General features: G+C 42.3%; 1 protein-coding gene across 1 annotated transcript in view; it reads right to left on the bottom strand.

Moving 5' to 3' along the window:
- Window positions 1-14800, bottom strand: part of LOC139762511 (uncharacterized) — an 854543-nt gene extending 839743 nt beyond the window's left edge. The window contains exon 1 of the mRNA XM_071687495.1: window positions 14720-14800. The gene's annotated coding sequence lies outside the window, so the exon portion shown is untranslated. The remainder of the gene's footprint in view (window positions 1-14719) is intronic.
- Window positions 14801-25531: the final 10731 nt, after the last annotated feature.

The following is a 25531-nucleotide window of genomic DNA, read 5'->3' as shown; positions in this document are numbered from 1 at the left end:
TATATATATATATATATATATATATATATATATATATATATATATATATATATGATGATGATCACATCAGTGCGTGATGAAAGTCTTGTGGTGAAGTCGCAACATGTAACACTGACAAGCTTCAGGATGTCAGAGTTGACCTATTCAGCGACACAACGTTTCCTCCTGTATGACCACATTAATTCCAGACTTGTCTCCATGAGCATGGGAAGTGCGATGCCTGTATTACATCAACGACCACGCCATCCTTTCCTCCAAGTGCCGTACCGTCGTACTCGAGGGTGGTCGTGTCGTGCACGAGGATCGTATCGTGGTGATGGGGAAGGGAGATGGGTTATGTATTTTCCTCCCTACTCTAGATACATAAACCTACCCGCTCACAGGCTTCCCTGTAACCCTGAAACTCGTCTTTACGGGGCAACTTAACAATTTTCAGTCCACGGCCATCTCGGTGTCAGCCACCAGCCCGTGTCCTGCTTGTTAAGTGTTATCTTCCACCTGGCTTGCTGCCATCTCTCTCCCATCTGTTTGTCCCTCCCGTGCCATTCTTGCCCTCACTCAGACCTCTAGTGCCACCTTTGCACTCTCATCAAAGCCCTTATCACATCCTTGCCATCTCACCGAGGTCTAATTTAATCCTTGCCCTCTCACTAATGTTCTAACATCATGCTTACCCTCCCGCTAGTGTTCTAACATCATGCTTACCCTCCCGCTAGTGTTCTAACATCATGCTTACCCTCCCACTAGTGTTCTAACATCATGCTTACCCTCCCACTAGTGTTCTAACATCATGCTTACCCTCCCATTAGTGTTCTAACATCATGCTTACCCTCCCACTAGTGTTCTAACATCATGCTTACCCTCCCACTAGTGTTCTAACATCATGCTTACCCTCCCACTAGTGTTCTAACATCATGCTTACCCTCCCACTAGTGTTCTAACATCATGCTTACCCTCCCACTAGTGTTCTAACATCATGCTTACCCTCCCACTAGTGTTCTAACATCATGCTTACCCTCCCACTAGTGTTCTAACATTATGCTTACCCTCCCACTAGTGTTCTAACATCATGCTTACCCTCCCACTAGTGTTCTAACATTATGCTTACCCTCCCACTAGTGTTCTAACATCATGCTTACCCTCCCACTAGTGTTCTGGTATCATCATTGCTCTAACAACGGACCTCTACTTCCATTCTCAACCTCTCACAAGAACTGTAATATCAACCTTGCCCTCTCATCGAGTCTTTTATGCCATCCTTGCCTCTCACTGGGCCTCTAGCAGCATCCTTGCCCTCTCATCGGGCCTCATGTACCATCCGTGCCCTCCCCCTGGGCCTCTAGTACCATCCGTGCCCTCTCACTGGGCCTCTAGTACCATCCGTGCCCTCTCACTGGGCCTCTAGTACCATCCGTGCCCTCTCACTGGGCCTCTAGTACCATCCGTGCCCTCTCACTGGGAATCTAGTACCATCCGTGCCCTCTCACTGGGCCTCTAGTACCATCCGTGCCCTCTCACTGGGCCTCTAGTACCATCTGAGCCCTCTCGTCGGAACTAGTACCATCCATGCCCTCTCACCGTGCCTCTAGTGCCGTCCTTACCCTGTCATCGGGCCTCTTGTACCATCCTTGCCCTCTCACTGGGCCTCTCCTTCACTATCTCCACTTTCTCTTGGTTCTATTCTTCATCTATTATCTTCCTCTTCCTTCACCTCCCCTTCAGGAGGGGCTGGGCGTGCCTCTCAGCCAACTAACCAGGCGGCGTCTGAGCCTCCCCGCCCTAGATAAACATACCCGGCTCCTGCTGGTCCACCCGTCCCTCACTCCACCATCACTGGGTTCATCCGTCCCCACTCCACCATCACTGGGTTCATCCGTCCCCACTCCCTCACTCCACCATCACTGGGTTCATCCGTCCCCACTCCCTCACTCCACCATCACTGGGTTCATCCGTCCCCACTCCCTCACCCCACCATCACTGGGTTCATCCGTCCCCACTCAACCCTCACTCCACAATCACTGGGTTCATCCGTCCCCACTCCACCATCACTGGGTTCATCCGTCCCCACTCCCTCACCCCACCATCACTGGGTTCACCCGTCCCCACTCCCTCACTCCACCACCGCTGGGTTCACTCGTCCCCACTCCCTCACTTCACCATCACTGGGTTCACCGGTCCCCACTCCCTCACTCCACCATCACTGGGTTCACCGGTCCCCACTCCCTCACTCCACCATCACTGGGTTCACCGGTCCCCACTCCCTCACTCCACCATCACTGGGTTCACCGGTCCCCACTCCCTCACTCCACCATCACTGGGTTCACCGGTCCCCACTCCCTCACTCCACCATCACTGGGTTCACCCGTCCCCACTCCCTCCACCACCGCTGGGTTCACCCGTACCCACTCCCTCACCACATCTTTCCACATGAAACCCTCTCTCACCTCCCTAGACGAAGATAATCAACGGTGACGTCACAATGTGATGATATAAGACAAACTCTTTCATCACAATACTAAGTGAACGGTAAGAAAATTACCATCAAGTATAAGACGGAATAGTTGAACGTATGAAAAGATCGTTAAACGTAAAGATAAGATCCAAAGGATTATCAACCGTATGAAAAGATCGTTAAACGTAAAGATAAGATCCAAAGGATTATCAACCGTATGAAAAGATTGTTAAACGTAAAGATAAGATCCAAAGATGATCACCAAGTGATGGGTCAATAACCGGCCGAAGCTTCAAGTTCAACGTTGGCAACTGCTGATCATGATGAGAGATGCGATAATTAATACAAGGAGAAACATGAGGGAACGATGGTCATTCGTTACAGCGGCGGTGTATGACTGTCATCCATGACAGAAAGAATAGACGGCTGGTTAACGAGAGGTTCAAATCTAAATGTCCCAAGAGTTTAAACGAAAGATAAAGAAATCAGTCTGGCGCCGCTGAAGCGAGAAGGAGTAAGGTAGCAGCAGTGAGATCCAAGATGCTAATCAAGATTTAATTCTCAACGCTTGGACATCTGTCTTCCTCAGGAGAACTGAGGAAGGCAACCGTTGAAGTGAGGATAATCAAATCCTGATATGCAGCTCGTGTCACACTGCTACCTCCTTACCAAGAATCCGTCTCAATGAACGAAATTCATACAGAACTGAAGGTCTGGTCGAGACTAATGTAAAGAATGGCAAGCACTAGCTACGCTTCGCACAACACACACATAGACGAAAATAAACACGTAACTTACAAAAATAAACACGTAACTTACAAAAATAAACATGTACCTTAAAAAATTAACACGTAACTTACAAAAAATAAACACGTAACTTACAAAAATAAACACGTAACTTACAAAAATAAACATGTACCTTAAAAAATTAACACGTAACTTACAAAAAATAAACACGTAACTTACAAAAATAAACACGTAACTTACAAAAATAAACATGTAACTTACAAAAATAAGGATTTGAATAAGAGAAAATTAAGAGCAAAGAAAAACTTCCTACTTATCAGACGCTAAGGATAGTTAACCTATGAAGTAAACAGCAGTCATAACTGTGACCAATGAAGACAGTTTATTCAGACTAAAAAAAAATCAAATCTGTAACTGAGCAAAAACTACTTACTGATATGCGTCAAAATTATCCAATAGTAAAAACAATTATAAGAAAAAACAAGGAAGAAAAAAAGCACTAATCCCTGAGTACTAACATTTCCAGCACAACAACGTAAGTAAGAGACTACAGTAAGTCACAACGAGGTTCTGATTATATGATCTTGCAATTAATCCACCATAGGAAAAACACATATAAAAGAAAAAACAAACTTGTGGCCTGTGAGGTCAACTACTTATCTAAAGTAACGTTCACTTATATGAAAACTTACAATCCATGAAAGAAAATGATTATATGCCATAGTTACAATCTATAAGCCGATGAAGTAGGTCACAAAAAATACTTTTGTGTATGGTCGAAATGGGGCACAACCTATGGGATCAACGAAACAAAAAACGTATACTTTTGAGAACAAATAACCTAACCAGAAGGGCGAAGAAGCTAAAACCTACTTATAAAAGCAGGCACAAACTGTTAGAGAGAGCAAGGGAGGAGGAACCACTCTGTTGAAGGAGAGATGACACAATCTTGGGGCGTGTGTCGAGGGCACAACCAATATACTGATGAGGGCAAGCTGTCACTTCCTGCACAGACGACACACAAACTTAACACAGGACAGACTGGAAGACATACATGCTCTATATGCGAGGACACAGTTAAGAGCTTAATAAGAGGATAGAAAAATGAAAAGCATTCTAAACACCTATGTCTGGACAAAGCGATCGATAAAAAAAGTTGCAAACGATGAGCGGAAGAAAAATGGTTAAAGAAAGAAAGTAAAGAAAACATAAAACGACTGCAGTATGTGAGAAATGTGAGATAAAAGAATGGCCAGCGACGCTTAGGATGGAGGGCCATGAGCAGAAGCTATCACGTGTCAACTGCATCATAAGACCTGGTCACCCCAGAACCTGAATCTTATACTTAAACTTAGCGAACCTCGATGAATTGTAAAGGTAAACAAACGAACTCTACTTCATGTAAATCTTTGTTAATTGAAAACGCAATACACTAGGACAGGGATGAAATATCAGGACCGGAAATGCTCTTAAATTAATACTGAAACGAAAATCCAAGTTTAAAATTCGCCAACGAACAACTTTTCCAAATACTTAAACCAAAACTTGGCTAAGACTTCGGAGTTCTAAACCTCAGAGCTTGGGCAGGGTCCAGGTAGCTGACTGAAGCCGCAGGCCCAGGTAATACCTCAGCCTGGATAGTCTGGTACAACTCGTAAATGCTTACCGAAGGCATTCTTTAAATTTCTCCACCGAGCGCCTACCCGCGTTTGATGTCTGGAGGCAACGTGTTTAATTGTGCTGGGCCTCAAATGTTCCAGGTACTTTATCTTGGCACTCATCACATCTTTTGATAGGGGTAGAATTCTAGTCTTCCATACGTCGTGCCAAGAGGGACTCATCATTTTTCACTGTAGGTTTGGGACTATGCCTTTAAAGATTTTCTAGGTTCAATACAATCGCATTGACTTCAATCGTCCTCATTATTTCAGCTTCTTGCCCAAGTAAATAAGAGCTTTGAAGAATTTTTGAACGCTTGTTAACTCTGCAAATTCGCCCGTCTTTATAAGGTGTGAGTACCACTGTTCTGAAGAGCTTAATCTGTTAGTTTCTTTCTTGTGCAGAAGGTCCCCAACATCAACCAAACATCATTTTGGAGGAGGTAGACGTTGTCTTGATTTGTTTGCTGAAGATGAAGCCATCGAACATGATGACCGTCGAGTTCTTGCACAATGTTCAATCGTGACACGACTATGCCTCTGTCCGTCCAGTACTCTGTACTGTTCTTGACTATTTCATTTTCCCCATACCAGAGGAGTTAGAACTTATCCCGATTCAAAAGCATGTTTTTGGTTACTAAGACGAATTTTCTTTCTAATGTCATTATGTAGTTTCTCAGTTTTCTACTGAGATTTCCATATTTATCCCAGTGTCATCTGCAGAGGACGATATGACGCTGTGACTCGTGTCTCTGTCAGTGTAAGATATAAGAACGAGGAAGAAAACTGATACAAGTACACTTCCTCACGATACAGAGTTGTTTAATGCGCAAGCACCAGAAATAGCTTGACCTGTAACACCGCGTTGTGATCTGCAAATTAATAAGATCTTCATCCATATCTTACCTCTACTGGTTATTCCCATCTTTCTAATTTTGTGTGCTACAACACCATGGTCACATTCATCATGATCTTTCGCAAAGTCTTGGTATATCAAGTTTGCATTTTGTTTATTCTCCAGTGTCTAATCCTATCATAGTGCTCAATCAACAAATTCAGTCAATGAAGTCAGTCCACAGACATCTTTGGACCCCAAAACAACTTTCATGATCCGTGATGTCAGTATGTACGACTAGATGGCAGTTATTTTCTTTTGGAGTGATGTGACGTAGTGTTTTACGCACCATGGTGTGGTACTTAGGTCCTAACGCCCCCCCCCCCCCCTCACGGACTATTCAATTCTTTATATTTCTTTACAAAAACACAGTTCCAGGACCGTGATTCCTAGAGAGCAGAGTGCATGGTCATGTTCTCGACACCCCTCTGAGGACTGCTGTGTGTTACACATTGGGATTATTGTTGAGGAAGAGGTCCGTTAGGTCTTTTATCTTATAGGTGCTTTTTAGTTCATTGAACACCGACTCTTAATGCTTTTAGTTCACTGAAGACCGACTCTTAATGCTTTTAGTTCACTGAAGACCGATTAATGTTTCTAAATTAACTGAAAACCATTCATATTTTTTTTTAGTATATTACTTAGCTCCAGGTATTCATCCGTGTATACGTGCCATCATCTCTTCTTAGTGGACCAATGGCGTTTGGGGTCCTTGATTTACGTTTTGCATAAGAAAGGTACTTATTTTCCCCCATTTCACCGATGTCTCTTTCTTCGATTGTCTCTTATAACAGTTTGAGTTTATGGTCAGTGTCCAACTGGTTTTTTTTTTAAGTCTGCATTTCGATTCCGTCTCCTATATAAGAATCGCCTTCCTTGTTCTACTCTAGCCCTTCTGCATCTTCTGAAGTCAGTTAAGATGACTATGTTTGAGACACGGTTTCAAAGGAGATCAAAGCAAATTTCTTTGTCACATAATTTTTCTGTAAATGTCACTGGTAAATACATAAAAGTAATGATAATGATAATAATAATGATAGTGATAATAATAATAATAATAATAATAATAATAATAATAATAATAATAATAATAATAATAATCATTACTATTATCATTATCATTATCATCGCTACAATTATCAACTATCCCTGGGGATAGGGAGAAAGAATATTTCCCACGTATTCCCCATGTGTCGTAGAAGGCGACTAGAGGGGACGGGAGCGGGGGGGTTAGAAACCCTCCCCTCCTTGTATCTAAACTTTCTTAAAGGGGAAACAGAAGAAAGAGTCACGCGGGAAGTGCTCATCCTCCTCGAAGGCACAAATTGGGGTGTCCAAATGTGTGTGGATGTAACCAAGATGAGAAAAAAGAGATAGGTAGTATAATTGAGGAAAAGAACCTGGATGTTTTGGCTCTGAGTGAACGAATCTCAAGGGTAAAGGGGAAGAGTGTTTGGGAATGTTTTCGGAGTAAAGTCAGGGTTGGTGAGAGGACAAGAGCAAAGGAAGGAGTAGCACCACTCCTGAAACAGGAGTTGCGGGAGTATGTGATAGAGTGTAAGAAAGTAAACCTAGATTGATATGGGTAAAACTGAAAGTGGATGGAGGTGGATGGATGAATATTGGTGCCTTTGCACCTGGGCATAAGAAAGATCATGTGAGGCAAGTGTTTTGGGAGCAGCTGAGTAAGTGTGTTAGTAGTTTTGATGCACGAGACCGGGTTACAGTGATGGGTGATTTGAATGCAAAGGTGAGTAACATGGCAGTTGAGGGAATAATTGGTGTACATTGATTTGTGTGCTGAAAAAGGACTGGTGATTGGGAATACCTGGTTTAAAAAGAGATATATATAATTATACATCTGTAAGTAGGAGGGATGGCGAGAGCGCGTTATTTGATTACGTGTTAACAGATAGGTGCGTGAAAGACAGACTTTTGAAGGTTAATGTGCTGAGAGTTGCAACTGGAGGGATGTCTGATCATTATCTTGTGGAGGCAAAGGTGAAGATTTGTAGAGGTTTTCAGGAAAGAAGAATGTTGGGGTGATGAGTGATGAAAGTGAGCGAGCTTGGGAAGGACACTTGTGTGAGGAAGTACCAGGAGAGACTGAGTGCAGAATGGAAAAAGGTGAGAGCAAAGGACGTAAGGGGAGTGGGGGAGGAATGGGATGCATTCAGGAAAGCAGTGATGGCTTGCGCAAAAGATGCTTGTGGCATGAAAAGCGTGGGAGATGGGCAGATTAGAAAGGGTAGTGAGTGGTGGGTTGAAGAAGTAAGATTATTAGTGAAAGAGAAGAGAGAGGCATTTGGACGAGTTTTGCAGGGAAATAATGGAAATGACTGGGAGATGTATAAAAGAAAGAAGTAGGAGGTCAAGAGAAAGGCGCAAGAGGTGAAAAAGAAGGCAAATGAGAGTTGGGGTGAGAGAATAAAAGATGTTTTGAAAGAGGTAAATAAAGTGCGTAAGACAAGAGAACAAATGAGAACATCGGGGAATGGGGCTAATGGGGAGGTAACAACAAGAATAGGTGATGTGAGAAGATGGAGTGAGTATTTTGAGGGTTTGTTGAATGTGTTAGATGATATAGTGGCAGATATAGGGTGTTTTGGTCGAGGTGGTGTGCGAAGTGAGAGGGGTCAGGGAGAATGATTTGATAAACAGAGAAGAGGTATTGAAAGCTTTGCGGAAGATGAAAGCCGGCAAGGCGGCAGGTTAAGACGGAATTGCAGTGGGATTTATTAAAAAAAAGGAGGTGACTGTGTTGTTGACTGGTTGATGAGGATATTCAAAGTATGCATGGCTCATGATTAAGTGCCTGAGGATTAGCGGAATGCATGCATAGTGCCATTGTACAAAGGCAAATGGGATAAAGGTAAATGTTCAAGAGGTACAAGTTTGTTGAGTGTTGCTGGGAAATTATATGGGAGGATACTGATCGAGAGGGTCAAGGAATGTACAGAACATCAGATTGGGTAAGAGCAGTGTGGTTTCAGAAGTGGTAGAGGAAGTATGGATCAGGTATTTGCTTTGAAGAATGTATGTGAGAAATAATTAGAAAAACAAATGGATTTGTATGTAGCATTTATGGATCTGGAGAAGGCATATGATATAGAGTTGATAAGGATGCTCTGTGGAAGGTATTAAGAGTATATGGTGTGGGAGGCAAGTAGCTGGAAGCAATGAAAAGTTTTCATCGAGGATGTAAGGCATGTGTACGAGTAGGAAGAGAGGAAAGTGATTGGTTCCCAGTGAATGTTGGTTTGCGGCAGGGGTGCATGATGTCTTCATGGTTGTTTAATCTTTTATGGATGGGGTTGTTAGGGAGGTGAATGCAAGAGTTTTGGAGAGAGGGGCAAGTATGCAGTCTGTTGCCGATGAGAGGGCTTGGGAAGTCAGTCAGTTGTTGTTCGCTGATGATACAGCGCTGGTGGCTGATTCGGGTGAGAAACTGCAGAAGCCGGTGACTGAGTTTAGTAAAGTGTGTGAAAGAAGAAAGCTGAGAGTAAATGTGAATAAGAGCAAGGTTATTAGGTACAGTAGGGCTGAGGGACAAGTCAATTGGGAGGCAAGTTTGAATGGAGAAAAACTGGAGGAAGTGAAGGGTTTTACACATCTGGAAGTGGATTTGGCTGCGGATGGAACAATGGAAACGGAAGTGAGTCACAGGGTGGGGGAGGGGGCGAAAGTTCTGTGAGCGTTGAAGAATGTGTGGAAGGCGAGAACATTATCTCGGAAAGCAAAATGGGTACGTTTGAAGGAATAGTGGTTCCAACAATGCTATATGGTTGCGAGGCGTGGGCTACATATGGGTAGTGCGGAGGCAAGTTGTCAAAAGCAGTGAAAAGTTTTTATTGAGGATGTAAGGCATGTGTACGAGTAGGAAGAGAGGAAAGTGACTGGTTCCCAATGAATGTCGGTTTGCGGCAGGGATGCACGATGTCTTCATGGTTAATTTTTTATGGATGGGTTTGTTAGGGAGGTGAATGCAAGAGTTTTGGAGAGAGGGGCAAGTATGCAGTCTGTTGCCGATGAGAGGGCTTGGGAAGTCAGTCAGTTGTTGTTCGCTGATGATACAGCGCTGGTGGCTGATTCATGTGAGAAACTGCAGAAGCTGGTGACTGAGTTTAGTAAAGTATGTGAAAGAAGAAAGCTGAGAGTAAATGTGAATAAGAGCAAGGTTATTAGGTACAGTAGGGCTGAGGGACAAGTGAATTGGGGGGTAAGTTTGAATGGAGAAAAACTGGAGGAAGTGAAGTGTTTCAAATATCTGGAAATGGATTTGGCTGCGGATGGAACAATGGACTCGGAAGTGATTCGCAGGGTGGGGGAGGGGGAGAAAGTTCTGTGAGCGTTGAAGAATGTGTGGAAGGAGAGAACATTATCTCGGAAAGCAAAATGGGTATGTTTGAAGGAATAGTGGTTCCAACAATGTTAAATGGTTGCGAGGCGTGGGCTACAGATGGGTGGTGCGGAGGAGGGTGGATGTGTTTGAAATGAGATGAGGACAATATGCGGTGTGAGGTGATTTATCGAGTAAGTAATGAAAGGGTTAGAGAGATGTGTGGTAATAAAGAGTCTGGTAGAGAGAGCAAAAGAGGGTGTTTTGAAATGGTTTGGTCACATGGAGAGAATGAGTGAGGAAAGATTGACCAAGAGGATATTTGTGTCAGGGGTGGAGGGAACGATGAGAAGTGGGAGACCAAATTGGAGGTGGAAGGATGGAGTGAAAAAGATTTTGAGCGATCGGGGCCTGAACATGCAGGAGGGTGAAAGGCGTGCAAGGATTAGAGTGAATTGGAACGATGTGGTATACCGGGATAGACGTGCTGTCAATGGATTGAACCAGGGCATGTGAAGAGTCTGGGGTAAACCATGGAAAGTTTTGTGGGGCCTGGATGTGGAAAGGGAGCTGTGGTTTCGGTGCATTATATATGACAGCTAGATACTGAGTGTGAACGAATGTAGCCTTTGTTGTCTTTTCCTAGCACTGCTTCGCGCGCGTGTTGGGGAGGGGGTGGGTCATTTCAAGTGTGGCGGGGTTGCGACGGGAATGAATAAAGGCAGCAAGTATGAATTATGTACATGTGTATATATGTATATGTCTGTGTATGTATACATATGTATACGTTGAAATGTATAGGTATATGTGTGTGTGTGGACGTGTATGTATATACATGCGTATGTGGGTGGTTTTGGCCATTCTTTCGCCTGTTTCCTTGCGCTACTTCGCTAACGCGGGAGACAGCGACAAAGTATAATAAATATAAATATTAATAATAATAATAATAATGATAATAATAATAATAATAATAATAATAATAATAATAATAATAATAATGAATAACTGTTTCAGTTATCATTATGAATATCATTACCATTAAAACAGCAACAACAGCGTAAAACGTGATCTATGCCATGCACCACTGACATACATGAAAGCATCACACACCACAGAATAACACATCAAACAATCAGGTCAATATGCAGTACAATCCCACATCACGACAAACAATGTTATTATGATTCATTCACTGAAGCTGATTTCATATGTTCCATTCAATCACCATATCCCTCGTATTATAGAGACAAAAATAAAGCAAGTTATTGCTCTCTAACTAAATGCTTTACTGTTTTTATACAGTTCATTACCGTTACATCATCTAATGGTTTCAAAGCGCAGCTGCCGTCCGGCATGACATGGCCGAAATGCGAGAAATTTACACACTACAAATAGAAAGTTTGGGGAAACTGATAAGTAGTTTGCCAATTCAAACGTGTCTGCTATTCTCAACTTCGACTGCAAAGCATGACAGAAATTAAATCGTTTTATCCATCGTTGTCCGTCCGTCGAGTCGCATCTAACTTCAAAATTGACAGTGGCCATACGTTGAGAAGTTTGAATCAAGACACTTAAGTAACTTTTTCCAAATGTTTCCTCGCAACTGAAAAAGTGCATGCCACAAGACCCATAAATCTTGCTGGGATTCTGCCAAAGTTAAGACTCTTACTGAATCTTGTAATCACTTTGTCCGTCACAATTGTTGGGAGTCATTTTATCTTCATTATAGCAATGGTCACAACTTGAAAACTCTAACTCAGATCCTTATGTAACTATACAAAGTTGTTTCCCTGAATCTAAAAAATTGAATGATACAAATACCTATAGCTCCAGTTTGGATTCTGTCTATGTTATGCCCCTTATCAAAAGGTTTATCCTGTAACTTAAGAGTTTACATTTCTGCAAATGAAGAACTGAACTTAATCATAAAAAGTACCATTTAACATGGAACTTAACCAGGATCACAGAAAATTCTGAAAATTCCACCTTTGGTCATGGAACTTAATAAAAGATGTTCTTGAAATTTCCAAACTTCCAATATATTTTTAATTCACTCGTTATATGCTAAAATGCTGAAAAAACAAGCGGTTTTTTGTGGTTTTGGATGGAAGACGGCATAAGTAAATCCTGTAAAATCATATTTCCATACCAGTATCTAAAATGAGCAATTTGCTAACCATAACTAGGTTAGCCAAAGATGTCCTCTCTCTCTCTCTCTCTCTCTCTCTCTCTCTCTCTCTCTCTCTCTCTCTCTCTCTCTCTCTCGTGTGATAACTTAGTGCTGCAACAGTTAAGGCACCTAAGGGCATTCAGAGTAAACCTTTAGTACAAAACTTACGAACGACTTCCAGAGCTTACTAAATTTCGGTCCACACACTCCACGCGGTCTGAAGCCCCAACTTTAAAGTATTCTTAAAGTGCGGGAGCCCGAGACACGAAAATGTGATTTTCTGTTTGGCTTATAAATTATATTCAATTTTCCTATGATAATCGAAACTTTGGAAACATCATTTCACTACAATTATCTGGAAACATCAATTGGAATGTTCACAGGTATACATCGTCTTTGTTTTGGAGATCAAGAAAAAATATCTTAGATTTATGTGTGTACAGAGAGATACTGTTATTCAACGCGTCCCCCTGTATACGTCAATTGCGTGTGACATTTTCATCATGAGTAAGAACGTGAAAAGTTTCGCCTACGTTGTGATACAATGTATTAAAGCTTACATGTAACAAAAAATACACTGACTATCCAAGATTAGAAACATACATGACATCCAATAAGTTCAAAATATAAATAAATAAAAATGAGTCACCCTTTTGCTTTTCCGGTCATCATATGTAAAGTGAAATATATAAAATAAAACTTCAGTAATTGCTCACAAAAAACAAATCCTTAAGACCCGCCCGCATCTTAATATTAGAGGCATTTACTCTTCACCAGACAGCGACTGCTGCTTAAAACGATCGTTATGATCTGTTTGGCTATATCAAGCTAATAAGGTTTTCGAACGAGCTTGGTACAAAACAACAAAACTAAGTAAATCTTTAAAGACATAATAGTCTCACGGATTTAGCCAAAACTAACATCCATCATCGGGCAATTCCAATAATTTCAAAACAGAAAACGGAAAAAATTATCAGGTCTTTCCCATAGCATATGTACGGATTAATCAACTTGAAACGCAGAGGTAAATGATAGGGTCTACAGTGAGAGTTACTATCTGACTTGCGTCATTAAATTTGTGGAGGTCATGTTAGTAATAATCAGGTTAACTGCAACTGGTCATGGTAATTGGCCGCTGCAAAATAAAAGGAGGCCTCTGCTGGGAGCGGAGAGTTCCTGGTTGGTATAAATGTTGGAGAGCGTTGGAACAAGTCGGAATATAATGGACTGACCTGCATGACCGCTGGGAGGCAGGCGTCCAGCTTGAAAGTTTCTCAGGGTCTATCACGTTACAGTAACCATCAGCTGTGGCGTTAAGCTGACAATATAACTATTTCTAACAAAACAAGAGATGCATGAACTTAACCCTATTGCTTCCTTGAGTTACATTATATAAGAACGACGGATGACCCCACCACCACCCATGCATCTCATAACCTTGTTCTGGAATTATCATTCGTCTTCAGTCGCGTTTTTCACTTACTAAATATCTTAATACGAAAAAATGGTCTGCGCGAATGTCGTCACCAAAAGAACCCGATAGGACACTACCTTCTGGTGCAGTTGTCTGGAAATCAACCATCACGTTCAAAAAGAGTTCATGTGATAATGGTCTAACTCCATCCCTTCCAGCTGGTATTCTAAAGATATGCACATGGGGCTCTGCATGTGGATACTTAGTCAAAAATGCCACCTGTCTGCAGGCAAGCCTTGCGAGCGGCAACAATCCACTGCCGTTCTAACCTACAGACTATGAATTATTTCACAGTGTACGATGCCTTTCATCGATGGAGTGATTGTGGGTGAGTAAATAAGCCAAAGCTGGTCATAAGCCTAAAATACCTTGCGGGCAGAAGGTGGCCAGGTCCTAGACCTCGCCACTAATTTCACTTAGCTTGAAGATCTAGTGTTGTCACCTGGCGTTCGTAAATATAACACATACTTCGATACATTGATTTTTAGCCCATATCACACTCAAATTATCAATGAGCGTCACAAATCATTGGGTAAAAAACTCACAAGACGAAGCCATGATGAAAGATCAGAAGCACAACATTCTCAAACGACGAGAAGCCCCGACTAAAATAGGTTTTTCCAAGAAGTGTGGATGGGTTGCGAGTCGGGATCTCTTGACACGGCTACAGCACTCGAGTCACTAGGTCATTCAAGGAAGATATTTTCCTTGCCTCAGTATGGATCTATGAAGATGGCACCAGCAGACAAGGGCCACTAAGGACCAAGGGCCCTCTCCGCCACCGCCTACACACAAGTGTTCTCAACACCACTACGCACAACTTGCTTCACGGACGACAGTGGAGCAACCTTCTCAATATGGTCAACAATGCACAATTTTTTGAACATTCGCTCAGAATATGAGTCTATACACGTCAGAATGGTGCAAATCATGAAATACAATTCATTCAATACTGTCTGTTTACACTGCTCTCTAAACACTAACACTGAAAAAAGCGCCGAGCTCCGGAGGATCGTCAGAGTACAGCCGTTCCCCTCAACAGTTCAGCAGATACTGACGGGTCCCGTGAGTGGGAGGGACCATAAGGGGGGTCCCCAAAGAGGCTGCCATTCCTGTAGAGTTGCCAGTATTTACTTCATTGGGATTAATATTTCCATTAAACGGATAAAGCTGTTAAAGTTATCTTTGTAGCAGATGTGAATTATCATCCCAGTGCGTCTTTCATTGTTTGACTGACGATTTTCACTTCTAGTAAAGGTAGCGCAACTTATCAGCAGGAGGCGGGTGCCACCTCAGAATAACATTATTTTTACATTAATTTTCAGACTTTTCAGCAAGAAAAAAAATTGAATCGAATATGTACAGACAGCCATGAAACTTACCATGGGGCTCTCCAATACTCTTGACAGACAAGGTATCCTAAGAAAAAACACATCGCTCTGAATACTGTCATGCGGCCGTGTTGTAAGGTTTCAGCTTTCGACATTATATCATTTATTGTTATTCAAATCTATATATTGTTTAGACTGACTAATGATTTTCAGATAGGAATTGCCATCCGTAATGAAAACCGATGTGATTCACACGTTACGATACGAATATATTTGAAATTTTTCGGAGAGAACTTACTGAGTCCTCTCAGCGCGTAGACCTGAGCAAGTGGTGTGAGCCACAAGCCGCTGCTACCCGGGATCTCGACAAGGTTACGGAAGAAAATTGTTGCTGAAGTTACTCTAGAAAAACAAGATTCATCCGGTTCATAACCAAAGATCTACTCATGACTATAAGCAACCGCCAGAGTAGCATAATAAGGGAGTAATCGAGGAAACATTCTGCACTGCAAGAAACAAAATGACATGGAGATTAAGGGGCACAATTAATATCATGATGTGCCAAACATACTCTGTGTATGATACTCAGTACATGGAGCTCATGATATCCGGTGATATATATTACAGATGGTCAGTCAACAATGTGACACTACTTTTGATCATTTTTTTGCTTTGATGATTAAACTTCGCATCGTACTTCTGCTCCGGAGATTACTGAAAAAAAAAAAGCTGTCAGGTTTTTGCTACACTTTTTGCTGTTCATATGTTGCTTATAATAACTGTAACAAATATAATTTCTAGAATGTAACAGATGTCAGAGCCAGCAAGTGTATGTTATCGGAGACTAACTTACTTGAATACAATGCCACCATCATACCACCTACAGGCGTTTGTTGAGTATCTTAGGCAAAGTTCAGATGAAATAGACGTGGAATATCTCAACGACTCGTGCTAATTCTCTCACAGAAAATTATTAGGACCTGCACCCCACCCCCAAACGGGTGATGTGATCATGCAACTCCTTATATTCTCGTTGTAAGTAAACCTCAGGATCTTTTTCATGGAGCTCCCATATCTTGAAGGGCTGCAATACACGTAGAAGAAACGATGTGATGGACTCCTTTGAGCGTAAGTCGGCGAAAATGTGCTCCCTCTTCACGTAAATACAACCTTGCCGAAGATGATTTGCTATTTGCAGTGTAACCACTTGTAGACGGAGTCCGGGAACACACTTCTGTGTGTGTGTGTGTGTGTGTGTGTGTGTGTGTGTGTGTGTGTGTGTGTATAACTTTCTAAAAGGGGAAACAGAAGAAGGAGTCACGCGGGGAGTGCTCATCCTCCTCGAAGGCTCAGATTGCGGTGTCTAAATGTGTGTGGATGTAACCAAGATGAGAAAAAAGGAGAGATACGTAGTATGTTTGAGGAAAGAAACCTGGATGTTTTGCCTGTGAGTGAAACGAAGCTCAAGGGTAAAGGGGAAGAGTGGTTTGGGAATGTCTTGGGAGTAAAGTCAGGGGTTATTGAGAGGACAAGAACAAGGGAAGGAGTAGCACTACTCCTGAAACAGGAGTGGTGGGAGTATGTGATAGAGTGTAAGCAAGTAAACTCTAGACTGATATGGGTAAAACTGAAAGTTGATGGAGAGAGATGGGTGATTATTGGTGCATATGCACCTGGGCATGAGAAGAAAGATCATGACAGGCAAGTGTTTTCGGACCAGCTGAATGAATGTGTTAGTAGTTTTGATGCACGAGACCGGGTTATGGTGATGGGTGATTTGAATGCAAAGGTGAGTAATGTGGCAGTTGAGGGAATAATTGGTATACATGGGGTGTTCAGTGTTGTAAATGAAAATGGTGAAGAGCTTATATATTTATGTGCTGAAAAAGGAATGGTGATTGGGAATACCTGGTTTAAAAAGAGAGATATACATAAGTATACGTATGTAAGTAGGAGAGATGACCAGAGAGCGTTATTGGATTACGTGTTAATTGATAGGCGTGCGAAAGAGAGACTTTTGGATGTTAATGTGCTGAGAGGTGCAACTGGAGGGAGGTCTGATCATTATCTTGTGGAGGCGAAGGTGAAGATTTGTAGATATTTTCAGAAAAGAAGGGAGAATGTTGGGGTGAAGAGAGTGGTGAGAGTAAAAGAGCTTGGGAAGGAGACTTGTGTGAGGAAGTACCAGGATAGACTGAGTACAGAATGGAAAAAGGTGAGAACAGAGGAGGTAAGGGGAGTGGGGGAGGAATGGGCTGTATTTAGGGAAGCAGTGATGGCTTGCGCAAAAGATGCTGGTGGCATGAGAAGCGTGGGAGGTGGGCAGATTAGAAAGGGTAGTGAATGGTGGGATGAAGAAGTAAGAGTATTAGTGAAAGAGAAGAGAGAGGCATTTGGACGATGTTTGCAGGGAAATAATGCAAATGATTGGGAGATGTATAGAAGAAAGAGGCAGGAGGTCAAGAGGAAGGTGCAAGAGGTGAAAAAGAGGGCAAATGAGAGTTGGGGTGATAGAGTATCATTATATTTTAGGGAGAATAAAAAGATGTTTTGGAAGGAGGTAAATAAAGTGCGTAAGACAAGGGAACAAATGGGAACCTCAGTGAAGGGGGCTAATGGGGAGGTGATAACAAGTAGTGGTGATGTGAGAAGGAGTTGGAGTGAGTATTTTGAAGGTTTGTTGAATGTGTTTGATGATAGAGTGGCAGATATAGGGTGTTTTGGTTGAGGTGCTGTGCAAAGTGAAAGGGTTATGGAAAATGATTTGGTAAACAGAGAAGTAGTAAAAGCTTTGCGGAAGATGAAAGCCGGCAAGGCAACGGGGTTGGATGGTATTGCTGTGGAATTTATTAAAAAAGTGGGTGACTGTATTGTTGACTGGTTGGTAAGGTTATTTAATGTATGTATGACTCATGGTGAGGTGCCTGAGGATTGGCGGAATGCATGCATAGTGCCATTGTACAAAGGCAAAGGGGACAAAGGTGAGTGCTCAAATTACAGAGGTATAAGTTTGTTGAGTATTCCTGGTAAATTGATTAAGAGGGTGAAGGCATGTACAAAGCATCAGATTGGGGAAGAGCAGTGTGGTTTCAGAAGAGGTAGAGGATGTGTGGATCAGGTGTTTGCTTTGAAGAATGTATGTGAGAAATACTTAGAAAAGCAAATGGATCTGTATGTAGCATTTATGGATCTGGAGAAGGCATATGATAGAGTTCATAGAGATGCTCTGTGGAAGGTGTTAAGAATATATGGTGTGGGAGGCAAGTTGTTAGAAGCAGTGAAAAGTTTTTATCGAGGATGTAAGGCATGTGTACGTGTAGGAAGAGAGCAAAATAATTGGTTCTCAGTGAATATAGGTTTGCGGCAGGGGTGTGTGATGTCTCCATGGTTGTTTAATTTGTTTATGGATGGGGTTGTTAGGGAGGTGAATGCAAGAGTTTTGGAAAGAGGGGCAAGTATGTAGTCTGTGGTGGATCAGAGAGCGTGGGAGAGCTGATGATACAGCGCTGGTGGTTGATTCATGTCAGAAACTGCAGAAGCTGGTGACTGAGTCTGGAAAAGTGTGTGAGAGAAGAAAGTTGAGATTAAATGTGAATAAGAGCAAAGTTATTAGGTACAGTAGGGTTGAGGGTCAAGTCAATTGGGAGGTAAGTTTGAATGGAGAAAAACTGGAGGAAGTAAAGTGTTTTAGATATCTGGGAGTAGATTTGGCAGCGAATGGAACCATGGAAGCGGAAGTGAATCATAGGGTAGGGGAGGGGGCGAAAATTCTGGGAGCCTTGAAGAATGTGTGGAAGTCGAGAACATTATCTCGGAAAGCAAAAATGGGTATATTTGAAGGAATTGTGGTTCCAACAATGTTGTATGGTTGCGAGGCGTGGGCTATGGATAGAGTTGTGCGCAGGAGGGTGGATGTGCTGGAAATGAGATGTTTGAGGACAATATGTGGTGTGAGGTGGTTTGATCGAGTAAGTAATGTAAGGGTAAGAGAGATGTGTGTTAATAAAAAGAGTGTGGTTGAGAGAGCAGAAGAGGGTGTTTTGAAATGGTTCGGTCACATGGAGAGAATGAGTGAGGAAAGATTGACAAAGAGGATATATGTGTCAGAGGTGGAGGGAACATGGAGAAGTGGGAGACCAAATTGGAGGTGGAAAGATGGAGTGAAAAAGATTTTGAGTGATCGTGGCCTGAACATGCAGGAGGGTGAAAGGCGTGCAAGGAATAGAGTGAATTGGAACGATGTGGTATAACGGGGCCGACGTGCTGTCAATGGATTGAACCAGGGCATGTGAAGCGTCTGGGGTAAACCATGGAAAGTTCTGTGGGGCCTGGATGTGGAAAGGGAGCTGTGGTTTCGGTGCATTATTACATGACAACTAGAGACTGAGTGTGAAGGAATGGGGCCTTTGTTGTCTTTTCCTAGAACTACCTCGCACACATAAGACGGGAAGGGGTTGTTATTCCATGTGTGGCGGGGTGGCGATGGGAATGAATAAAGGCAGACAGTATGAATTTTGTACACGTGTATATATGTATATGTCTGTGTGTGTATATACATGTATAAGTTGAGATGTATAGGTATGTATATATGCGTGTGTGGACGTGTATGTATATACATGTGTATGTGGGTGAGTTGGGCCATTCTTTCGTCTGTTTCCTTGCGCTACCTCGCTAACGCGGGAGACAGCGACAAAGCAAAATAAATGAAATATATATATATATATATATATATATATATATATATATATATATATATATATATATATATATATATATCAACCCGGGGGATAGAGAGAAAGAATACTTCCTATGTATTCACTGTGTGTCGTAAAAAGCGAGTAAAAGGGGAGGCAACGGAGGGCTAGAAATCCTCCACCTTCAGTTTTAACTTTTCCAAAAGAAGGAACAGAGAAGGGAGCCAAGTGAGGATTTTCCCTCTTAGGCTTAGTACTCTGTTCTTAACGCTACCTCGCTGACGTGGGAAATGGTGAATGTGTAGCAAAAAAAAAAAAAAAAAAAAAAAAAAAAAAAAATATATATATATATATATATATATATATATATATATATATTTTTTCTTTCTTTCAAACTATTCGCCATTTCCCGCATTAGCGAGGTAGCGTTAAGAACAGAGGATTGGGCCTTTGTATATATATATATATATATATATATATTTTTTTTTTTTTTCTTTTTTTGCTTTGTCGCTGTCTCCCGCGTTTGCGAGGTAGCGCAAGGAAACAGACGAAAGAAATGGCCCAACCCACCCCCATACACATGTATATACATACGTCCACACACGCAAATATACATACCTACACAGCTTTCCATGGTTTACCCCATACGCTTCACATGCCTTGATTCAATCCACTGACAGCACGTCAACCCCGGTATACCACATCGCTCCAATTCACTCTATTCCTTGCCCTCCTTTCACCCTCCTGCATGTTCAGGCCCCGATCAGACAAAATCTTTTTCACTCCATCTTTCCACCTCCAATTTGGTCTCCCTCTTCTCATCGTTCCCTCCACCTCCGACACATATATCCTCTTGGTCAATCTTTCCTCACTCATTCTCTCCATGTGCCCAAACGCGGGAGACAGCGGCAAATATATATATATATATATATATATATATATATATATATATATATATATATATTTTTTTTTTTTTTTTTTTTTCTTTTGCCGCTGTCTCCCGCGTTTGCGAGGTAGCGCAAGGAAACAGACGAAAGAAATGGCCCAACCCACCCCCATACACATGTATATACATACGTCCACACACGCAAATATACATACCTACACAGCTTTCCATGGTTTACCCCAGACGCTTCACATGCCCTGATTCAATCCACTGACAGCACGTCAACCCCGGTATACCACATCGATCCAATTCACTCTATTCCTTGCCCTCCTTTCACCCTCCTGCATGTTCAGGCCCCGATCACACAAAATCTTTTTCACTCCATCTTTCCACCTCCAATTTGGTCTCCCACTTCTCGTTCCCTCCACCTCCGACACATATATCCTCTTGGTCAATCTTTCCTCACTCATTCTCTCCATGTGCCCAAACCATTTCAAAACACCCTCTTCTGCTCTCTCAACCACGCTCTTTTTATTTCCACACATCTCTCTTACCCTTACGTTACTTACTCGATCAAACCACCTCACACCACACATTGTCCTCAAACATCTCATTTCCAGCACATCCATCCTCCTGCGCACAACTCTATCCATAGCCCACGCCTCGCAACCATACAACATTGTTGGAACCACTATTCCTTCAAACATACCCATTTCTGCTTTCCGAGATAATGTTCTCGACTTCCACACATTCTTCAAGGCTCCCAGGATTTTTGCCCCCTCCCCCACCCTATGATCCACTTCCGCTTCCATGGTTCCATCCGCTGCCAGATCCACTCCCAGATATCTAAAACACATTACTTCCTCCAGTTTTTCACCATTCAAACTTACCTCCCAATTGACTTGACCCTCAACCCTACTGTACCTAATTACCTTGCTCTTATTCACATTTACTCTTAACTTTTTTCTTTCACACACTTTACCAAACTCAGTCACCAGCTTCTGCAGTTTCTCACATGAATCAGCCACCAGCGCTGTATCATCAGCGAACAACAACTGACTCACTTCCCAAGCTCTCTCATCCCCAACAGACTTCATACTTGCCCCTCTTTCCAAAACTCTTGCATTCACCTCCCTAACAACCCCATCCATAAACAAATTAAACAACCATGGAGTCATCACACACCCCTGCCGCAAACCTACATTCACTGAGAACTAATCACTTTCCTCTCTTCCTACACGTACACATGCCTTACATCCTCGATAAAAACTTTTCACTGCTTCTAACAACTTGCCTCCCACACCATATATTCTTAATACCTTCCACAAAGCATCTCTATCAACTCTATCATATGCCTTCTCCAGATCCATAAATGCTACATATATATCCATTTGCTTTTCTAAGTATTTCTCACATACATTCTTCAAAGCAAACACCTGATCCACACATCCTCTACCACTTCTGAAACCACACTGCTCTTCCCCAATCTGATGCTCTGTACATGCCTTCACCCTCTCAATCAATACCCTCCCATGTAATTTACCAGGAATACTCAACAAACTTATATCTCTGTAATTTGAGCACTCACTCTTATCCCCTTTGCCTTTGTACAATGGCACTATGCACGCATTCCGCCAATCCTCAGGCACCTCACCATGAGTCATACATACATTAAATAACCTTACCAACCAGTCAATAATACAGTCACCCCCTTTTTTTTTTTTTTAATAAATTCCACTGCAATACCATCCAAACCTACTGCCTTGCTGGCTTTCATCTTCCGCAAAGCTTTTACTACCTCTTCTCTGTTTACCAAATCATTTTCCCTAATCTATATATATATATATATAGGAAAGGATCACTATTTTGCGCGTGATCAAGATATTCCTACGAGTCCACGGGGAAAATGAAACAAGAAAAGTTCCCAAGTGCACTTTCGTGTAATAATCACATCATCAGGGGAGAGACAAGAGAGAAATATAACAGTCAGTTGATATACATCGAAGATACGAAGCTAGGACGCCATTTGGTAAACATCGAAGAGACGAAGCTAGGACGCCAATTGGTAAACATGTTTACCAAATGGCGTCCTAGCTTAGTCTCTTCGATGTATATCAACTGACTGTTATATTTCTCTCTTGTGTCTCCCCTGATGATATGATTATTACACGAAAGTGCACTTGGGAACCTTTCGGGTTTCATTTTCCCCGTGGACTCGTAGGAATATATATATATATTTTTTTTTTTTTTTTTTTTATACTTTGTCGCTGTCTCCCGCGTTTGCGAGGTAGCGCAAGGAAACAGACGAAAGAAATGGCCCCCCCCCCATACACATGTACATACACACGTCCACACACGCAAATATACATACCTACACAGCTTTCCATGGTTTACCCCAGACGCTTCACATGCCTTGATTCAATCCACTGACAGCACGTCAACCCCGGTATACCACATCGCTCCAATTCACTCTATTCCTTGCCCTCCTTTCACCCTCCTGCATGTTCAGGCCCCGATCACACAAAATCTTTTTCACTCCATCTTTCCACCTCCAATTTGGTCTCCCTCTTCTCCTCGTTCCCTCCACCTCCGACACATATATCCTCTTGGTCAATCTTTCCTCACTCATTCTCTCCATGTGCCCAAACCATTTCAAAACACCCTCTTCTGCTCTCTCAACCACGCTCTTTTTATTTCCACACATCTCTCTTACCCTTACGTTACTTACTCGATCAAACCACCTCACACCACACATTGTCCTCAAGCATCTCATTTCCAGCACATCCATCCTCCTGCGCACAACTCTATCCATAGCCCACGCCTCGCAACCATACAACATTGTTGGAACCACTATTCCTTCAAACATACCCATTTTTGCTTTCCGAGATAATGTTCTCGACTTCCACACATTTTTCAAGGCTCCCAAAATTTTCGCCCCCTCCCCCACCCTATGATCCACTTCCGCTTCCATGGTTCCATCCGCTGCCAGATCCACTCCCAGATATCTAAAACACTTCACTTCCTCCAGTTTTTCTCCATTCAAACTCACCTCCCAATTGACTTGACCCTCAACCCTACTGTACCTAATAACCTTGCTCTTATTCACATTTACTCTTAACTTTCTTCTTCCACACACTTTACCAAACTCAGTCACCAGCTTCTGCAGTTTCTCACATGAATCAGCCACCAGCGCTGTATCATCAGCGAACAACAACTGACTCACTTCCCAAGCTCTCTCATCCCCAACAGACTTCATACTTGCCCCTCTTTCCAGGACTCTTGCATTTACCTCCCTAACAACCCCATCCATAAACAAATTAAACAACCATGGAGACATCACACACCCCTGCCGCAAACCTACATTCACTGAGAACCAATCACTTTCCTCTCTTCCTACACGTACACATGCCTTACATCCTCGATAAAAACTTTTCACTGCTTCTAACAACTTGCCTCCCACACCATATATTCTTAATACCTTCCACAGAGCATCTCTATCAACTCTATCATATGCCTTCTCCAGATCCATAAATGCTACATACAAATCCATTTGCTTTTCTAAGTATTTCTCACATACATTCTTCAAAGCAAACACCTGATCCACACATCCTCTACCACTTCTGAAACCGCACTGCTCTTCCCCAATCTGATGCTCTGTACATGCCTTCACCCTCTCAATCAATACCCTCCCATATAATTTACCAGGAATACTCAACAAACTTATACCTCTGTAATTTGAGCACTCACTCTTATCCCCTTTGCCTTTGTACAATGGCACTATGCACGCATTCCGCCAATCCTCAGGCACCTCACCATGAGTCATACATACATTAAATAACCTTACCAACCAGTCAACAATACAGTCACCCCCTTTTTTAATAAATTCCACTGCAATACCATCCAAACCTGCTGCCTTGCCGGCTTTCATCTTCCGCAAAGCTTTTACTACCTCTTCTCTGTTTACCAAATCATTTTCCCTAACCCTCTCACTTTGCACACCACCTCGACCCAAACACCCTATATCTGCCACTCTGTCATCAGACACATTCAACAAACCTTCAAAATACTCATTCCATCTCCTTCTCACATCACCACTACTTGTTATCACCTCCCCATTTACGCCCTTCACTGAAGTTCCCATTTGCTCCCTTGACTTACGCACCCTATTTACCTCCTTCCAGAACATCTTTTTATTCTCCCTAAAATTTACTGATAGTCTCTCACCCCAACTCTCATTTGCCCTTTTTTTCACCTCTTGCACCTTTCTCTTGACCTCCTGTCTCTTTCTTTTATATATATATATATATATATATATATATATATATATATATATATATATATATATATATATATGTGTGTGTGTGTGTGTGTGTGTGTGTGTGTGTGTGTGTGTGTGTGGAAGGCGAGAACATTATCTTGGAAAGCAAAAATAGGTATGTTTCAAGCAACAGTGGTTCCAACAATATCATATGGTTGCGAGGCGCGGGCTATAGATAGGTTTGTGCAAAGGTGGGTGGGTTGTGTTGGAAATGAGATGTTTGAGGACAATATGTAGTATGAGGTGGTTTGATCGACTAAGTAATGAAAGGGTAAGAGAGATGTGTAGTAATAAAAAGAGTCTGGTAGACAGGGTAGAAGCGGGTGTATTAAAATGGTTTGGTCACATGGAGATAATGAGTGAGGAAAAATTGACAAAGAGGATATATGTGTCAGAGGTGGAGGGAACGAGGAGAAGTGGGAGACCAAATTGGAGGTGGAAGGATGGGGTGAAAAAGAATTTGAGCGATCGGGGGCTGAATATACAGGAGGGTGAAAGGCGTGCAAGGAATAGAGTGAATTGGAACGATGTGGTATACCGGGGTCGACGTGCTGTGAATGGATTGAA

Source organism: Panulirus ornatus, chromosome 3 (genome assembly GCF_036320965.1).
Source record: "Panulirus ornatus isolate Po-2019 chromosome 3, ASM3632096v1, whole genome shotgun sequence".
NCBI lineage: Eukaryota > Metazoa > Arthropoda > Malacostraca > Decapoda > Palinuridae > Panulirus > Panulirus ornatus.
Note: the sequence above shows the minus strand (reverse complement) of the source record. Positions and strands in the feature narration are given on the sequence as shown.